This window comes from Zonotrichia leucophrys, chromosome 4 (genome assembly GCF_028769735.1).
Source record: "Zonotrichia leucophrys gambelii isolate GWCS_2022_RI chromosome 4, RI_Zleu_2.0, whole genome shotgun sequence".
Classification (NCBI taxonomy): Eukaryota; Metazoa; Chordata; class Aves; order Passeriformes; family Passerellidae; genus Zonotrichia; species Zonotrichia leucophrys.
This window is the reverse complement of record NC_088173.1, coordinates 51,530,988-51,549,361: the sequence shown is the minus strand read 5'-3', so window position 1 is coordinate 51,549,361 and position 18,374 is coordinate 51,530,988. Positions and strand designations below refer to the sequence as shown.

The 18,374-nt window shown below is 39.9% G+C and overlaps 2 long non-coding RNA genes across 2 annotated transcripts in view; one reads left to right on the top strand and one right to left on the bottom strand.

Annotated features, from left to right (window-relative positions):
• Window positions 1-12,076, top strand: part of LOC135447454 (uncharacterized) — a 45,009-nt gene extending 32,933 nt beyond the window's left edge. The window contains exons 6-7 of the long non-coding RNA XR_010440138.1: window positions 10,232-10,361; window positions 11,415-12,076. This is a non-coding gene — a long non-coding RNA (uncharacterized LOC135447454). The remainder of the gene's footprint in view (window positions 1-10,231; window positions 10,362-11,414) is intronic.
• Window positions 175-17,425, bottom strand: LOC135447456 (uncharacterized). Its single transcript, XR_010440140.1, has 3 exons — window positions 17,357-17,425; window positions 1,214-1,334; window positions 175-289 (listed from the first exon to the last, which is right to left on the bottom strand). It is a non-coding gene; the product is annotated as an uncharacterized LOC135447456 (long non-coding RNA).
• Between the last annotated feature and the right edge of the window lie 949 nt (window positions 17,426-18,374).

The window sequence follows — 18,374 nt, the reverse complement described above, 5'->3', positions numbered from 1 at the left end:
ATGAGGCAGTGCTGCTGCTTCTGCGGTTTCAGTGAATTGCCAGTTTACATCTTAGAAACCTTGCAAGACTGCAGTGAAGTATTTAATGTAATACAGAGGGTTCTGAATACTGGCAGAGAAAAAATCACAATACCTTGAAGAGCAATGCCATTATCTCAACATTTACAGTGATTAAATTTTTTCTAGGCTTTTTATTTCCCATTTCTCGTCAGGAGTTTTTTCCCTTCTGACTGATCATTCATTTTCAGTCTGTTCTTGAACAGCTTTATCAAATGAATGCTGGGTGGCTCTGTAATGAGAACACATCCAATAAAAGTGCTTTCAATTACATTTTAAAACTGCAAAATATCAAATTACTGCTGCATGAGGATACTCCATTGAAAACTCCAGGATTACAAGAGAGGTCATTATGTTTCCCTGCTATATGGCTTTCAAGTATAATACCAGGGTGTCTCCTTAAATATGATTCATTGGAAACGTTACAGTGAGCAAACCAATTCTTCATTTCTAGAGCTCTGCAATCAATGAAAGAGTTCATACAAAGCAAGGAACAGTGTAAACTTTAATTTCTTTATTTTGATCACTACTGGAATTTTTGGATGGTAAAATAGAAAATATTTTCTTAAAATGTGATCTAGTTTTCACTTTATCTGTGATTTACTGAATTCTAATATTTCTCCTCATTCCAGTTCTACCCATAAGTGCTTCCTTTCATCTTTTGGTTCTCATTCACCAGCTGACATTGGGCTGGTAGAGAACTGATGGACTTGCAGGAGATCTAAGCTTAGCTCCTTATTTTGTCATTCCCATGATGCCCCTCAGAAATTAATGTTCCAATGTAGTTAAGTTCCATTTGCAAAAGACATTTAGATACTCAGAAAGCAGTGGAGCAGAAGCGCTGAATCACTTTGTTTTAGAAACCTTACCCAAATCTCTCTGTGGTCAAGCTCCCAGTTTCTCAAGTCAGTCCTTCTTTATCACTGGGATTACAGATTTTTCAAAGACGCCACGTCTGGCACAAATCACATTTTTTATAAGAAAACACCAAGCCTCAGGCCTTTCCATTCAGCATTAATTTTACCTGCCTAACCATTAATATCACACATTTATTAATAAAGTTCCTTAGGGCAACACAGCAGTTGTGTTCACTAGAATAAGCCATGAGTGCAGTTTCCAAAGTAGGAAAGGTGGGAGTTGTTTCCTGCAGTATCACCTGGAGCACCCCAGTCTCAGGGTGGGCATGAGACCGTCCAGCAGTTTGTTCCCTGGGCACAAGGAGGGTCCTGTCAGGTGTGAAAGGTTTGTGCCTTGCCCAAGGTTCAGATCATGAGGAGCTGTGAAAGAGAAGCAGGAAAGTGGATTTCATTACCAGCAAACAAAAATCGTGACTGCAGTTCCCAAGTGGAGCCCCAGACCAAACTTAGACCACTCAGTAAAGTGTGTGCATGGAAACAGGAGCAGCAGGATTCCTGGGTGTGGGAATTCAGAGCTCTGTCCATGCCCTCTGGCTTTGGAGCAGATGCCACAGAGCCCAATGGCTCCACCATCACACACAGATGAGGGAATCTCACCTTTCAAGCATCAGCTTTGTGCAGTTTTAAGAGCATACTTTGCTTTTTACACAATTTTATGGTATCCCAGAACACTATATTCCTGCTGGCAGATGGAATTCATGGTTTACCAGAACTGAGTTAACTCTCAAAAGCAAATCTGTTTTCCTCTCCCCTTGGCAGATCCTGCCTGACAGCAACATGCCTCTCTTTAAGGCTGCATAGGGCCAAAACCACAGGCAGCAGGGCCTCTGATTCCTGCACTGCTTGCACACCTTAAGGAGTGTTTCTGTAGCATTTACTCTTCTAGACTGCATGAAAAACATCACATGGTACTGAGATTCCAAACAATTTTTACTTATTTCCTGCTTGATTTGTATTTTACATTAAGGATTGTTGTCTAATGATTTGCTTTCTGTTGTTCATTGAGCAACTCAGCTTCCAGCTGTGATAACAAAAACATCTGTCCTTTTGCTGCTGCTAACGTGGGAGGCCATATGGGCACTGAGAAATTCACAGTACAAGAGCTGCATGGTAATGATCAGCAACTTCCCTTCTAGCACAAGGGGTTTTGTGATGATATAAAGTGTGATAGAATAGCAGAATAAAATACCAGAAAAATTCAGGTGAGCTCTCTGGAGGTCACCTAGTCAGAGCAGAGCTGGCTGGGTCAGGTTGCTCACAGATTGGTACAGTCATAGTCCAGGTAATTATCAAAGGTGCAGGAACTGGACTAAAACCTATGGAGAATAACTCTGTCAGTGCCCCTCAGACCATTTATCCCTATCCAATCAATCCATTAATATACAGAAAGGAGTATTAGGCATGACTTCAAATGTTCCATCCTCCTTAACATTAAAAAAATGTATTTGTGTAGTTCCAGCTATTGATTGCACCAAATGGGGATTGTGTCAATATTCATAAACACCTGAAGGGAGGGTACAAATTGAAAACAGGGGAAAATGGCATTTTTAAAGCCAGCATGCCAAAGCTGCAAGGAAATTGTGCATGTGCAAAGATATTTACAGTTATTAGTACAAACTAAGTAAAAATGCCCGTGATTGCTCTGACCTTCAGCTCATTACATTACTAATTATCTTCCATATAAAATAAACACGTTTTAATTATATTTATGCACAAGTGCATCTGAAGTTTGGATAAACATTCATGAATAAATGAAAAACCCAATGAACACCAGACTTTATAAGAAAAACACTGACAGAAGATTTAATTGCAGCTTTGAGGGTGGTTCTGATGCAACATCAGCCCACCTAGCATAAGTTTTAAATTATATTTGATTACAATTATTATAATCTTTTACATGAAGCAATCACTTGACTGACAATTGCATGGAAGAGAGAATAGAAACCTAGCAACATAACAATTCTTGTTATTATATATGGACCCTTGCAGAAAGCAAAGTCTGCTTGAAAACTTTGCCTTTAGTATTTGATGTGAGCTGTAATTCAGCTCAGTGAAGAATCCTTAAAGTCCTCTATGTCTGTGGTCAAGAGAGGAGTTGTGGTGTTCAGGCACCTGTGGATCAAACCCATCATTTCTGAAAGATTTGGCAGGGGTTTTGTGAATGATCCATTAAATGATCCTGAATTTGACATTTTTGACACTATCCCTGACTTGGCTATTTCTCTTTACCTGCCCATGTCTCCTTGCTAGGATTGCCTTGGTGTGTGATGTCCCTCACAGAGTTGGTTTGCTGCCAACAGGGAATTATACAGCATATGAAAGGATGGACCTGTCATACATAATTCCAGACATTATAAATGTCTATAAATCCAGCCTTAAAAGGGTTCCTAACTTTGATTTTAAGTGTTTGTCTCCAATTTTCCAAAGTGGTGACTACTTTTGCTACTACAAGTACCACAAGTACCACAAGTACTATACCACCAACTGGTGCAAGTGCTTTTAGTGTATGCTACTGCTTATAAAATAGTTCTAATCCAGAATTTCTCTTCTCTGCTTTTCATGCTGTCTGGACTATTAAGCACAGAGATACCAGGCTGCTTACAGGTCATATCAGATATCCTTTAAGGGCATTGGGTTCCCAACACTTTTATCTTGGCAGACTGAACAGGCCAGTGCAGGGCATGTGGGACAGCAGTACAGCTAAATCCCAGTGTGGCTACTTCTTCAAGGCTGACAATTCCCATCTACCCTATTTTCTTGAATCGTTAAAACCATGAAAATATAAAAATACCCTGTTTACAACTATGAACTGAGAATCCCACATTATATCACTCTTCTGCTGTGATCTGTTTAGAGGGAAGAATATAAATTAAGCCTATTTATTTGGCTTGAAGTTCTTGCAACTTCTTCATGAAGCACCATGAGGTCTGCAGGTCATGAAGATGTGTCTACAATTTTTTTCGGATTCAGTTAAACTGAGCCAAGAGATATCAAAACCCACCCTCTTTGCCTATAAGATAAAGGTCAAATTGTCATTGTTTAAAAAGTCTCCAGAACACAGAATTTCAACACAGAAACACCAGTAAACAACTCTGTTATATATATAGTTACATTTATATTTATTCACTGATCAGATTTTCAGTGGAGTCTAGAAAAACTAGACACTTGCTATGATAAGAAGCAATTACCACATCACTTTCAGGTTAAATGATTTTATCCAAATGTCAGTAAGAAGTTTACTCAGTTATTTTTATTGCATGTTATTTTTATATACATGGCCATGGAGTATTCAGCACACATACAGAAACAGATAAATTGAGCACTTACTTACCAGATTGTACAACACTGCAGAAAATCAGATGGAGTGTCAGTAGCTTAATTCAAATTCTTTAAAAGTACATCAAGACTAACAAAATCATTCTCCTTTTCCCATTAATATAATGTTCCTTTTTCTCCTCCTGAACTCGACAGTTTTCCATGATAAAAGAGATCTTTCAAGCAATAAAACATACTTTTTAAAGCAATTAACAGGGCCAAGAGTTTTCTAACAAAGTTACAAAAATCAATTACTGATAAAGAAAATATTTTGTTCCACTCAGATTTTCTTCTCAAACACACTTCAGTTTTATGCCCTTCTGTCCCTCAGATGTGTGTGAGCTGTTCAGGCTGTTTAAGATCAAGGAGCTTCCTCACAGCCACAGGGTGAAAAGTGTGCAACAAGGGCCTTGTGTGGGAAAGCAGAGCTAGTTCTGCATAGCCTTATGTGATTGCACAATAGAACTTGGTTTCTAATATTCAGTTTCTGCGATTCTTATCCTGAGGATGAGAGCAACCAATGAACACAGGTTTTTCAGCGAAGTTAAAATTAAAACCAAAATGAGAGGCCAGTACTACCCAGCTGGGAGGTCAAGGAACACAAACTCAGTGTGGCCCTGTCCTTCCTGGCTTTGGAATGAGCCCCTCTGTCTCCTGGGAGCTGAGGGCTGCTGCAGAGCACCCTCCCATGCTGAGGGTTGTAGGGACAGACACACTGCCTTCCATGCTGCTTTCCACCAGCTTTGCTTCCTGGCTCCTTCTCTGGAAACTCTCCAGCTGATTTGTTTGTGGGCCCTACAGGAAATTTCCCCAGACTCAGAGGTTTTGCTTTTGAGAAAGTTGAGTTACTGCAGAGAAAACAGGCACAAAGAGGGGAGCAAGGATAGAGATGATGTGTGACAGCAAAGACACTCTCTGATACCAAGTGCTTCCAACCTGTCTGTTCTATTCAGCAGTCATGTTCACTGCCTTGGAATTACCAATTAAAATTGACATTTATTAATGAATCCTCTCAAAAACACATGACAGCAAATATCCCACGCTTATATCTAGTCAGATAAACAAAATGATAAGCAGTGCAAAATAAATGCTTTTTGCATCACACCAAGACGAATTTCTCCCTCAAATGGGGAAACCAGCCAGCTGCCTTTGGGTGACTAAGTTACAGTGGTTGTGCTGCTCATGGAACTGGGCATCTGCTCCAGCTGCTTCCTGTGCTCAGACACCAAACAAGTCAAAGGACTGTGGTAAAATCTGTCTTGGATATTGAATACTCTCACAGCAGGCCACTCCCCTGGTGTGATTCCTCTCTTATTCCCTTCCTGCCCACACAAAAAGGGACCGTGTTAGTTTTAAATAACTTATTTCTTTTGGTGTATTCAAGAAGTTTTTAACTTTGTGTACAATTCAGAGCAATTTAAATCTGTGTGTCCTGCTTTAGTCTGCAAACACTTGCTGTTCAGATATGCTTAGGAGTGCTGGCAGAGCACAGGCTCCAGAGCCTCCTGCTGTACCCCGTGAGCTGATTCTCCATGAAACCCCTCCCAATAGTGCTGAGAGAGACCTTTGCTCACTTTGTGAGGCAGCATCAGTGCCACTTGCTAAAAATGATGAGTAATGAATTGTCAGTAATGTAGATTTTCCTGTTGGCAGCACAATGACAAGGAGCCCTCACATCCCATTCCTTTCTGTGTTAAAACTCTTCCAAGTAAAATGTGACCAGTTTACTGACTGCTCACCATATGCTGAGTTTAGAAGTAGTGAGGCCTTCCTGAGGGATTCAGTACATATAATGTGTTTGGAGAATTTGAGATTAACATAAAAAGTGAGCTCTCTGCTATGAGATGAGATGCTGGCAGTGACAGCTTCTAAAGGTGCTGCCTTCTGGAGATGGCATTTCAAACAGGAGCTCATTGAAAATGAAATGCACAAAGGCTTGCTGAAAAAGTAAATCCAACTTAAATTTTAGATCCTTGTGCACTCTCTGCTATTTTTGAGAAATGAAATCTTCAGTGATATATTTATACCTGCAGATGAAAATACATCTGATTTGTCACAAAATCATTAATGAATATCCAACACTGTGTGCTCTGCCTGGATAAAACTGATCTGCTGGCATGTGAGCCCATGTGATGGATTTTCATTTGAGTAGCTTCAAAAATATTTGGGAATGTGTTTTCCTTTTTCCCTTCCAAGTTCCTTCTTCCTGCATCTTTTTGTTGCTTGTGAGCTGCACAGATCCAAAAGCTGATTCAACATCGTGAGTCAGAGTGTTCCTTTCAGGATTTCTTAGCCAAGAATCAACAATGGAGAAAATCATTTGCATGGGTTTCTAGTCCATGAAACATCATTCTGTTCCTTTGAATTTGGAAACACAAAGAGAGGATTTTAAATCACCTGCAAGGTCCTGTCCTTTGAGGTTTTTTAGGTAAATTGACTTTGTGTAATGAAATTTTCATTACTTCTGGGAATAACCAGAATAATATGTTTTTAAAAGCATTGCCTACATCAGAATTGTTCCATTTCTAGTTGTAGACTATATCGAGGAGCAGTATTACAAACCATCAGATAACCAGGACAGCATTTTAAAGGGTAGCTCTTAGAGATAAATTTATGTCCAGTGGGAAGGGCTGCCTGAGCAGAGCCCCCAGTTTGGGAGGGTGAGAGTCAGGCACTGCAGCCTGTCCATCCTCACCCTAACCCTCTCCTCTGCACAGGCCATGCCCAGTCAGTGGAGCCATCTCCTGCTGCAGCAAGGCTCCTGCTACACGGCTGTGCAAGGGTTCTTCAGGGTGAAGAGAGAGACGAGAATCTTGGCTTCATGATCAGAAGGCTGGATTTATTAATTTATGATATATAATACATTATGACTATACTAAAAGGAATAGAGAGAAAAGTTCAGAAGCTGCTATGCTAAGAATAGAATAGGAGTAGAATAAACAAGAGAGCTCTCTCTGATTCTGTCCCAGAGAAAGCTCAGTCTCTGATTAGCCCTTAATTTTAAACATGGAACATGGGCCAATCACAGGTGCACCTGTTGCATTCCACAGCAGCAGATAACCATTGTTTACATTCTCCTTCTGGGGCCCAGCTTCCCAGAAGAGGGAAAATCCTAAAGAAAGGATTTTCCGCAAAAGATGTCTGTGACAGGCTCCCAGCACTGTTCCACACGCCAGGGAGGAGAGGAGAGTGACAGGTGGGGTCCTCAAAGTCCTTTTCCTGCACAGATCCAGCAGCACCTCCTGCTGAGCGAGATCAAGGGAATGTTTCAGGCACTCCCGGGTTTTTGTGCAGCCCTGCCGTGGTGCTGCTGCTCTGCATCCCTGGTGAATTTGTGCTACAGCCCTGAGCACTTGAGGACTGCAAAGCCCTGGTGATAAAGGCACACAGTGCTGCAGAAAGCTCTGCCTCCCACTGCACTTCTATGTATTAAAAAGGAAGGGGATAAAAGGCCCCCACAAATGCCAGGCTCCAGCACCAGGTCTGAGTCATTAATGCGAAGCAGCAGATTCAGTTTCTCCTTAAGTGCAAAATTTATTGCAGCCTGAACTGCTGTACCTTGGGCTGGTGCATGCGCAGTGCTCTGTTGATTTCTGTCTGGGTTACTGATTTTCCCTGGAAGACAGAGTGCCATTTGAGAGGTGAATTTGTGGGTTCTGGAACATTCTCAGCTGTAAAGGACAATGGCCATTATTTCTCAGTCCCTTTCCCCCTGGTGGCACAATGTGCAGTTGCGTGCTTGGTTTCAGGGCGAACCTGCTCATGCTGGATTCCTTCCTGTAGGAGAGCAGCAGATGAGGATATGGCTCATCTTCTGTCTTTTCCAGCCCTTCCCTAAGGAGTATAATGGCTACATATGGTTTTGTGAGACTTACTCCTCAGTCCATATGGAGAAACTTCTGAGCATGTGTTTACAAACAAAACCACACTTTCCTCAGGGCTGTGAGGGAGACTTCAGGATAACTGCCTGTCCAGGTCTCACTTCTTTGCCAAAACAGATGTTATCATGGGCATTTCCTGCAGCAGGTTTTCCTTTCAACAGCATTTCACTCCCTCTCCTAGTGAATGCCTCTGCATTCATTAAATAGAGTTTCAATATCTCAATATCATGTAAAGTTAAAGCAAACAAACAACAAACCTCATGCATTTTCTCATGGTAGTCTTTGGTTCAGAAAGCAGAGTGGCTCAGGGATTCTGCCAACACCTCCATGGTTCACTGTGCATCCCAGTGATCAAAGGATGCAGCTCTTGTTCTCTCAGTATTACAGGTAAGGTTGGTTTGATTACAATGGATTTGCTTCCAGAAAAAGTGAAAATCCAGTGAAGTACCTCACACAGACAAGATTCATCAGCCTGGGAAGATCTCATTCTGCTTCTTTGCACTGCATAATATTTACCTTACTTTTCACAGTTGAGTGCTATCTAATAGACTCTGTTTAAATGAAAAAAGTGTCAGTTATTCAGTATATGAATAGTATTACAATAGTCCATGAGAAATAACCCAAGAATAATTTGTGCTGGACAGAACTTGGCAGAAGTTGGCGAAGCCAGTATTTTCCTTAAAAAGTATGAAAGATAAAGCCAATGACAATTTTTACATTATTAACAACTTACTTGTGTTTTCTATAAGCACAGTGTAGGTGTATGACATTAAGACTATTTCTCCTGCATGAAAACCTGGCACTCATATATATTTGCTTATTATGACTGGAAAAGTGAAAATGAAGTGAGGCAAGTAAATGTCCTGCTTGTTTCTCACATCTCTCTGTGCAGACAAGACAAGCTGCAGTTTGCAGCACTTTATTTCTCTTTCACAGAGCCTTGTCTCTAATTGTGTCTCATTAAATGGCAATACAACACTGAACTGGCACCATGCACGAGTGCTCCTCTATCACCTGCTTGGGCTGCTCCTCTGTAGCTAAACTGTCAAACCCTGCCAGTGCTCTCCAGCAAACACAGCCAGCAGGAATGCTCCAAGGCTGATCAGGATTTCAGATGTGCAGGTGTAGGTGCAGCTCATGTGTCCACTGAGAACAGGCAGCAAATCATCCTTTGTTTTCTTCAGTAGTTACATTAATACTGCTCAAAGGAATTGAGCATTCAGGTATGGGGTCTTCTGAAAATTAACAGCTATTCTAATCTTGTTGCTTTTATTTCATGTACTAAATAGTAAATTGCTTTTGACTTTTATTGCCCAATGAATTATTCACTTCAAGTGGGAAAGGCAATTTTATAGTATCTCATAAAAAGCATTTTAAACACGTTGGTTATTATACACTGTCTCTACCACAGATTGTTTGGAATGTTTTAACTATGATATGAGATTTTAAATATTGAACATATTGGGTGCCAGTGAATATTTCAGAAAACACAGACAAGCTCTTCTGGCTTCACAGTTTGTATTATTAAACTGTCATAAAGTGGGAAAAAGCCTCTCCTGTCATGAGACTGTCAAAGAGAGCACAGAAGTGACTTTGAAGAAAACCTGCAATTTCAAAGGTCTGAAAGAAGGCAAGGGAGGAAGAGAATAAGAAACATAAGTGTAATGGAACAAAAAGATACAAAGCTGGCTGGGATGTTGAAAAAGGGGGTTGAGTTTCATGGAGTCACAGTTCTGAGCTGTAAGGCTGCCTCGGCAGATGAATGGCACAGGTTAGAGAGCTCTCTGTGCAACTGTCAAGCTGTAGGATTTAAGCTGAGATTCCAGCAAGTGTTTCAATCAGATAGGGAAATTTAAGGAGGAATACTGACTGCAGGGCCTCACTCTTAGGCAGATAGGTGAAGATCTTTTGTCAAAGCACAGTTCTCAGTTTGAGGAAAATAAATGTTACCTGATACCTTCCAGACCTGTGGGTTTAGGGTTTTTTTTTCTTTAAATAATGAAAATAATTATAATAAAAATAATTAAAATAATAGATTTAAAACTAAAATTTTATTTTCAGATTACTCTGAATTGGTCATGGCTGCTTGGAATTCCTGAGTCTCACAAAGCTATCCTACCTTAACAGCAAGTACTTCTCTTGTGTAGGCTGTCCCAGGAAGATGTGATGCTTTCCACTCATTGACACCAAGGTAATCATTTTGGGGGAAAAGGTTTTATCAACAAGCTGACAGTATGGAACTGGATGTATTCACAGATCAGAGAAACTGATAAAAAGGGTTAACCATGGATCTAGGAATGTAAAAAACTCCCTTTCATTGTTGAAATTTCCTAATCTGCAAAAATTTACTTTGCCTGTTTGGATAAAAAAAAATAGATACGTAAAGAGAAACAAGTCTTAAAACTTAGCAGATACACACAAATATTTAAAGCATGCCTACACTGTAGAACTGTGCTGCAATAACATTTCTGAAAGTACTGACACATCTGCTGCTACACAATGTACAAGGTACAGTCTTCTTTTCATGCTAATCTGGCAAATCCCCTTGATCTAGAAAAGATGAAAGACATTGCAGGGGCTATCTTTTACTTTCATCTTCTCTGTCTATTACCCGAGTCTTTACCTTATAAGTCACCTTTGTCTCACCTGCTTCCTACCCCACAACTTGTCTTTTGAAAGAGCACATTAACACAGTAAGGCGATGCACAAATTGCCTCTTCTTACACAAAAATTATGACAGTCTCTGGAGTACAAGAAGAATGATTGGCATTCATCTGCTGTTTAGACATGCTTAAGTGGGAATACCCCTTAGCGTCCTGAAGAGTCATTTTAAGGTCAATACTGTGTGTAAATAATACAATTCAGCCCAAGTTTAACTGACCAAAAAAAGATGGGGGCTTCCCCATTAAGGTTCAAGATGAAACAGCAATTTTCCTACATATACTAATCATCCAATGTGTCTCTGTTCCCTTGAGGTCTAACCCTTCTTAGAAATTCCACAAGAGAGGATGGCCTTTGCTTTTATGCTCCAGAAGTTTTCCATCCAGAAAATAATATCCCATGTATATTGCATAAATAGAGAAAGGGGAAGTCTCCTCACAGAAAGAATTATAAAAAGCCAATTGAATTCCAACATTGCACCAGCTATTTTTGCCTGTAACAAATTTCCACAGTTACGCTTGTGTGCCTATTTATATGCCAGTTCATATGGGCTTCTGATACACTTTGTTTCTTTCTCTGCAAGTAATTCAGGTTTCCCTGGGTCTCACTGAAGGATTCCCAGGAGCAGACCTACGTGATTGTGAGTGTGCAGATACATGTGTAAGAAACATTTCTCCCAACAAAGACTGGTTTTTTATTTGTGACTTAACCAAAGACTCACCAGCAATGAGCAGATTTACGTAAAGGCAAACATTTCCCCCTCCACTCAGATTTTCCACATCTACACAGCAGTTATCTTTTTAGTGAAGATGTGTTATTTTCCTCATGAAGTCTCAAAGCAAGTGCTTTGTATAAGAAAAGGTAAGGAAATTTATACTGCAGACTGCTTGCTGGTTTACTTTTCTTCTTTGTGGGAAAAGGATGGAATTGGTGTTACCTAAAGCCAACTTAATCCATTAAAACATTTCCATCAAGCACAGACTCCATGCTAAATAAATTATAAGTAAGTAAAACTAGAAATCATAAAGAGTTGGGAGTTTTCCTTGTGCACTGATCTTTGTTCATGACTTGTATTTAATCTCACTGTGAATGCTCCAAATATGAAGAACTGCCTTTCCAAACAGGAAGCAGGACTGGAAACCTCTGCCATTGGTGAAGGAAATTTCTAGCAGCTCTGCTTCCTCTTGAAAATGAAGCAGAATAAGTGAGGGGGAAAGTGATGATAGTCCTTATCCAGGGGGCATTTTCTTTTTTCATGGAGCCTTTTATCACATGATACAGTTACATGGAGAAGCTGGAACAAGCAAAAGCAAATGCTAAATACCTGGCCTGATGTATCAAAAAGCAACCTCTTAAGAGCAATGATGTTAAATAGATGATACTGTGTAAACAAAGCTGGATCTGGGGATTTTTAGAAAAAGACTTACATTAAATCAGAAGTCAAACAATGCCCTTGAAAAAGGATTTTTCGTTGTCATTATCAGGAGAAGGAAGGCATTTCCCAGTAATAAATGATGAGGTAAAATGGATTTTCCTGTCATGGTGTTAAATTCTACTGTCAATAGGATTAACTGGATGTTAAAAACCTGAGGTGTTTCCTTCTGAGTTATAAACATTTTTAAAAGAATAAAAATTGCCACATAAATTCCAAGGAGAAGCTAAAACACAAAGCAGTACAGGTGACTGCTTTAAACTGGAAAAGCAGCTCATTCTGGACAATGAAACGGAGGATGATCTGTTTTGCTGAGAAAGCTTTTTTGTTTTTCAGCCAGATGAAAGATTTTCCATGAAAGAAAAAAAAAAGGTGAGGTACACAAAGTCCTCTGCCTTTCCTGCTCTATGAAGTAGCAGCTTGAGTGAAGCCTGAGGGGCCTGGGGCAGCTGTTAAACAGCAGTTCCTCCCTTCCCTGGCAAAATGTGATGCCAAGTAGCTGCACAGTCCCAGATTTGGACAGGCCAGAGGAAAAGGCAAAAATAACTTCCAGTACTAAAAAAAACTATTTTTGAGATGTGTCAGCAGACACTGATTTAGAAACCAAACTGCACCAAGATGAGAAGACCCATTGAAACTCCAGCATGGGTGTTGAGCCACAGCAGGCTGGACTGTTTCACACTCAGCTGGGGAATTTTCCAAGGTGGTAAAGTGTGCACATCCAGAGATATGAGTAACACTTACAGGCATCTTACAGCTTCGGTAAGAAATCTCATTCTTTCCACGCTTCAAAGTTCTCAGATAAATACAACAATTGCAGAAATTAGATGATACAGGGGGAATAAATGGAATTTAATGCGGTCATCACAAATTAAAGTTCATGTAAAGCTAACATTTATTACCATGGGCTGATAATCTGCAGGCTACCTAAAGTTCCTTTGCTGCCATACACCCCTTAGTTTAGCACAAACTCACTGTGGCCAGAGCAAAATCTGAGTACAAACCATCAACAGTCAGGTTTTGACACTAACAGAAGGGGATTTCTTGGGCCAGGTGCTCTCATTGACTGTGGTAGTGTGTTGTTAAGTTTCTTGTGTTATTCCCCCAATTTATGTATTGTTCTCCCCTATTATGTGTAAAATGGTTTCGTTCCCCCAGTTTTTCCCGCCACTGCTAGCCTGTCAGCTAAGTTGCTATAGCAACTGCTATTCATAGTTGCCGATATGTAATTGCTCCTCCCCTGGTTTCCCTTATAAGTGAAAGTTGTTTCCTCCCTGTCCAGTCAATCACTCCCTTCCTCCTCCCAGGTTTCGAGAACCTTCTCCTCTCTAGAGATGGTGGTTGGCTGGGGTCCCAGGACACCTCCTTTACCTTTTGATTATTGGTCTCCATGGAGTGTCAGTTCTGTGAAGTTCATCCCCTCACCTTTCCTGATTGGCTCTGTCTGTACCCACCTCCCTCCTTTATAATCCTGTTTTCACCCCCTATGAAAAAACTTTTTCCCGGCTGGTTTCCCCGGTGTTTTTGGATCTGGCATCACCTGCAATAAACCGATGTTTAACCCCCGGGAAATGGTCAGCTCCGTTCCTCCCATATACTAGCGAGGTACGCCAGTCCGCAGCCAGCACAGCCCGAGGCCATCAGACGCCGAAGGGTGCTGGCCAGGAATTGCAGAGGGGCGTCGGCCTTTCGCCCTCAGCTAGTCGGATTCTAAACTTCGGGCCACTTACGTTCTCCTCTGCAATTGACTAAAGACAGGCTTATTAATCTTTCATTTCAAGTGTACTGCTTGACAAGCCTGCCCTAATTTCCACACCACATGCTCACCTGCCAGCCTTCTCCAGCCTGTGACACCAATTCCCGAGCACAGACCCAAATTAGCATTTGACCTTTAGAAAGTTAGCTCAGAATGCAAGTGCATGTCCAAAACCATATAAAAAACTCATCTTTTCTTGGCCAAAACCAATGAGAAGCTAGGAAGACACTGCAGGTTATGAGCACAAGGAAAGAGCACTTACAGGGAAAAATAGGGAGTTCAAGGGTGCGATTTACTTGTGGCAAAAATTGTAACTTGCCTGCATTCATAGCCCACAGTTGCAAGAAAAAAAATAGAAAAAAATTAGTGTTCAATAACACCTGAAATAATTAAATTACTATCTTCAGAATGCTGAGGAAGAATGGGATATAGAGAAAAAACATACCTAATTTTTGAGCAAAATCGAATAATCTACTGTCTCACCTCAAGTGTTCTGGTGAAACAATGCTTTAACTTTGGTGCCTTTTTTTTTTCCCAATGTTTTTAAGAGGAAAACATAAACACAACCTTACAGAGCACTTTAAAAAGTAACTCTCTCTCTATATATATAAATAATATATATATTTATGTATGTATATAATAGTTGTATCACAATTTCTTTCCCTTATGTTTTTTTCCTCTCTTCCCACATGATTGGAAGCCCCAAGCTGAGGCATTTCAATCAGCTTCCTCTGGACTCCCTCTATAGCCAGTGGAGGAAAAAGGACCTCTAGAGAGCACTGCAGCACATAAATTCTGAATCACCTTCAGCAGGGCTCTCTCCCTTCTCTCTCAGCTCTCAGGAAAGCCTTGGAATATTCTCAGTTAAATGGGCAAAAAGGTAGATCCACATTCCTTTTGTGAGGCAGCAAATAGGTCTCCATTGTTTTAAAGATATGAAGTGCCTGTCTGAAGCTGCTGGAAAAGAATTCCTTGTTTCAATGATTTCCCTGATTAATTTTCTTTTTTATTTTCCATAAATAACTGCAAACTAGACACATTTACCTGATTTAATATAGCACCACCAGAATTCAGAGGTCCTGGCATTTTGAGCTGACCAGGTTCTTTTTAACTTGAAATAAGTGGAAGGAATTTTCAAATATTTGGGTCGCACAAACAATTTTTCATGTTCATTTATAAAATCAGAAACTGTTGATCCAAAAGCTACGGTTGCTAAAAAATACTGCTGCAAAACACAAAGTTGAAAGGCATGATCTTGAACATTGTCTTTATGCCTCTACTGGTAAGAAACAAAATACAAAGTTTTATATTTTATGCCAATGTCTTTGCAACGCAGTGTGCTTGAAGAAGTGTATTTTTTTAATAGCTGGTATTTCAATGGAATCAAGGGTATGAGGCACAAGTCTCTTCAAAGAATAATGTCCTGATTTTATCTATTTTTCCAAAAGTTTCTTCAAAGAGTTTTAGGCACTTCACAAACTCTAAGCCAAAAAACTTAGTACTAATGAATTGGCAATATGATCCTTTTTTGAGGCAATTACATTTTCTTGACTCTAAAATGATTCCAGTTAAGATGAATCTTTAACTTTCATTCCCTGCCCATGCACATTATTCTTTAACACAAAATTATTTTTTCCTCTATTTTTTTGTGCTAAAGTTTCCTTCCCACAAATCAAATCTCCCTTTCACTTTCCATGGAAAAATGCTGAACTCAGTAATGTTTTTGCAAGATTTATCCCCAACACTTTCTGGAACGTTTAATCAAAGGTACCAATAGATACCACTTCTGTTTCTTTTAAAATAACCAGTCAGCTTACAAATAAGTGACATTTTAAATACTTTGTGCTACTTTCAGCAGTGTTCTACTCCAGCAAGCAAAATGAGACATGACACAAGCAGTGTAACTCCATTAAATGACAAGTATTTCCCACGTTCCTGAACTCTCAAGGTATGTTAAAAGACAGAAAGAATTCTATTTGCATTTTGTCTCCACAATCCAGGTCTGTACATTGCAGGTACCTGGATGACATCCAGAAATAAAAAAAAGAAAAATAATTCAGGGCACAATAGTTTATCCTCAATAAGCAGAAGTCAAATGTCGCAGTAAAAAGCTTTTAGAAAATCAGCAAAGGAGTAAACTTAATGTCTAATAGAAGCAAGAAAACGTAGCCCTAGCTATGTTGCCTGGCACAGTGAGGTAACTGATAAAAGCTTTCAAGCTTTTCTATGATTAATAGAATTCCAACATACTGTAAATATGATCAGATTACTCTTAACATTTTATGCAACAAGCTGTGCTTTAGCAATTGTCATTTTGTTTTGATCGGCAGAGAAAATATTATTGATATTGACATAATAACATTCTTGTTTTACTAACTTTATTAAAAGTAGCTACAAAAGAGAAAAGTTCATAAATACATAATTCAAATTAAATCAAGCACATGTGCCCTGCTTTATCAATGTGATTTCTTTTCCACTGGCAATATGAATTAATGACTCCTTTGTTCTGCTCAAAACAAGATAGTTTTCTCATTTGCTAAAGAGTTGTTAAATTGGTGAAACAGACCCAACATATGGGAGCCCCAAAGGACTGATGTTCTTCTGTGAGTCTTTGAGGACTCAGGGTAAGTAAGGACAAATGATAACTAAATACAACGCTACAAAAAACCCTGCAGAAATACCAATTCCTCCCATAATCTGTCTCCAATCTTCAATTGCACAGACACCAACTGTAGCACTGATTTCTGTTTCTCAGGCCTTCCTTCACAAGGGCTGCTATTTGGATTGCTCTCTGAACACTTCTCCATTTGCTTTCCATCTTTGACTTCCTCACAAACAGGTTTTTGCTTTTTCCTCACCTATCAGCTCACTCCCATTTCAGCCTATTATGGCTCACTTCCTTATTTTATTTTTTCCTTTACTGTAGAACTCCTTCCAGCCAATTTTTACAGAGAGTGCTCTTCCAGTCACCTTTCTTTTCTTTACAGCCACCTTGCAGGAAGGAGATTTTCCTGATGGGGTCTTCTCACAAGTAACAGATTCAGGATGAAAGAGATTCAGGTTCTGCCAGTGGAGGTTTAGGTTATTTGGAAAAATTTCTTCAAAAAGAGGTTGGTCAGACCCTGGAACAGGCTTCCCAGGGGTCAGGGGTGGAGTCAGTGCTCCCAGAGAGATTTAAAAAAAGGGTGGATGGGGCACTTGGGACAGGGTTAGGGAGTGGCCTTGGTAGGGTTACACTTTGTCTTAATGGTTTGTTCCCATCTAATTCCATCTGTTTCTATGGCCCCTGTAACTCCTGTAAGACTTTTGTTGTCATATTATTGCAAAAGCTCCATACCTTCTCGGTGATTTCTCATGGGCAGATCCTCACAGCACTGACTCCTTCTTCACAGCCAACTGCTCCAACTCTCCCCTCACCCAGCTCACCCACTCTTTTGTAGCACTCATCTTCTTATTGGGCACAGCTGTGGCCTGTTCAGGGCAGGGCTGCTCCTGATCTGTGGGGATCAGTATAGCTGCAACTCCTCAGGTGTGAGACTACCTTCTGCACTGTTTTCTTACATTCTGTCCCTCCACAGAGTTTAACTGAAGAGAATTTTCCAAATTTATCTGGAGGGGAAAAATAGTTTTTTAATAAAAATGCCTCACCAACAAGAAGATAAAACTTATGAACTTTTTCTACCAAACATTTTGTAGAACTTTTCAGTGACAGCACCAATCTTACGCAATACTACCCACAGAAACCACTTGTCCATTCGAGTCAGTAAAAGTAAAGCTCTTCAGGGAAAAAAGAAAAACTAAGTTTTAATACAATCTGAAACATGCTTACCTTTCAATATTTTTTTTCTTTAATTTCATTCACCTCAATCATCACGCTTAAAATAACATTCATCAAGAAAATTATTGTGGCAACATTGACAGCTGTGGAATATCTATCTTTTAATGTTGTATATGAGTTTTAAAAACATTCTTCCTGCCTGGTACAACTTAGAGACTTGTTAAACAGAAAATGCAAAAGGAAGAATAATGCTGTACTTCAGAAATCCTATGTTCCTGTGGCATTTCAAAGTTTTTTTCCTTGTTGCAACTGCTGCAGGTTTCATTTGTGGTCGTGGAAAAGTCAGTCCATCACCCATGAAAATAGGATTTCATTCCTTCCAATCTTATTCTGAAGCAAGATCCAGCTTGGTTTTAAACTTGTTGGATACAACTTTGCAATCAATTCTGCCATCAGATCCTATGCTCAGGATCCTGGGAACATCCTATTATCTGGGATGCCTGGGTGCTCTCATAAAACCAGCAATAATCACTACCATAGAAATAATTGGCACAAAGACACACATTAGTGAACACTC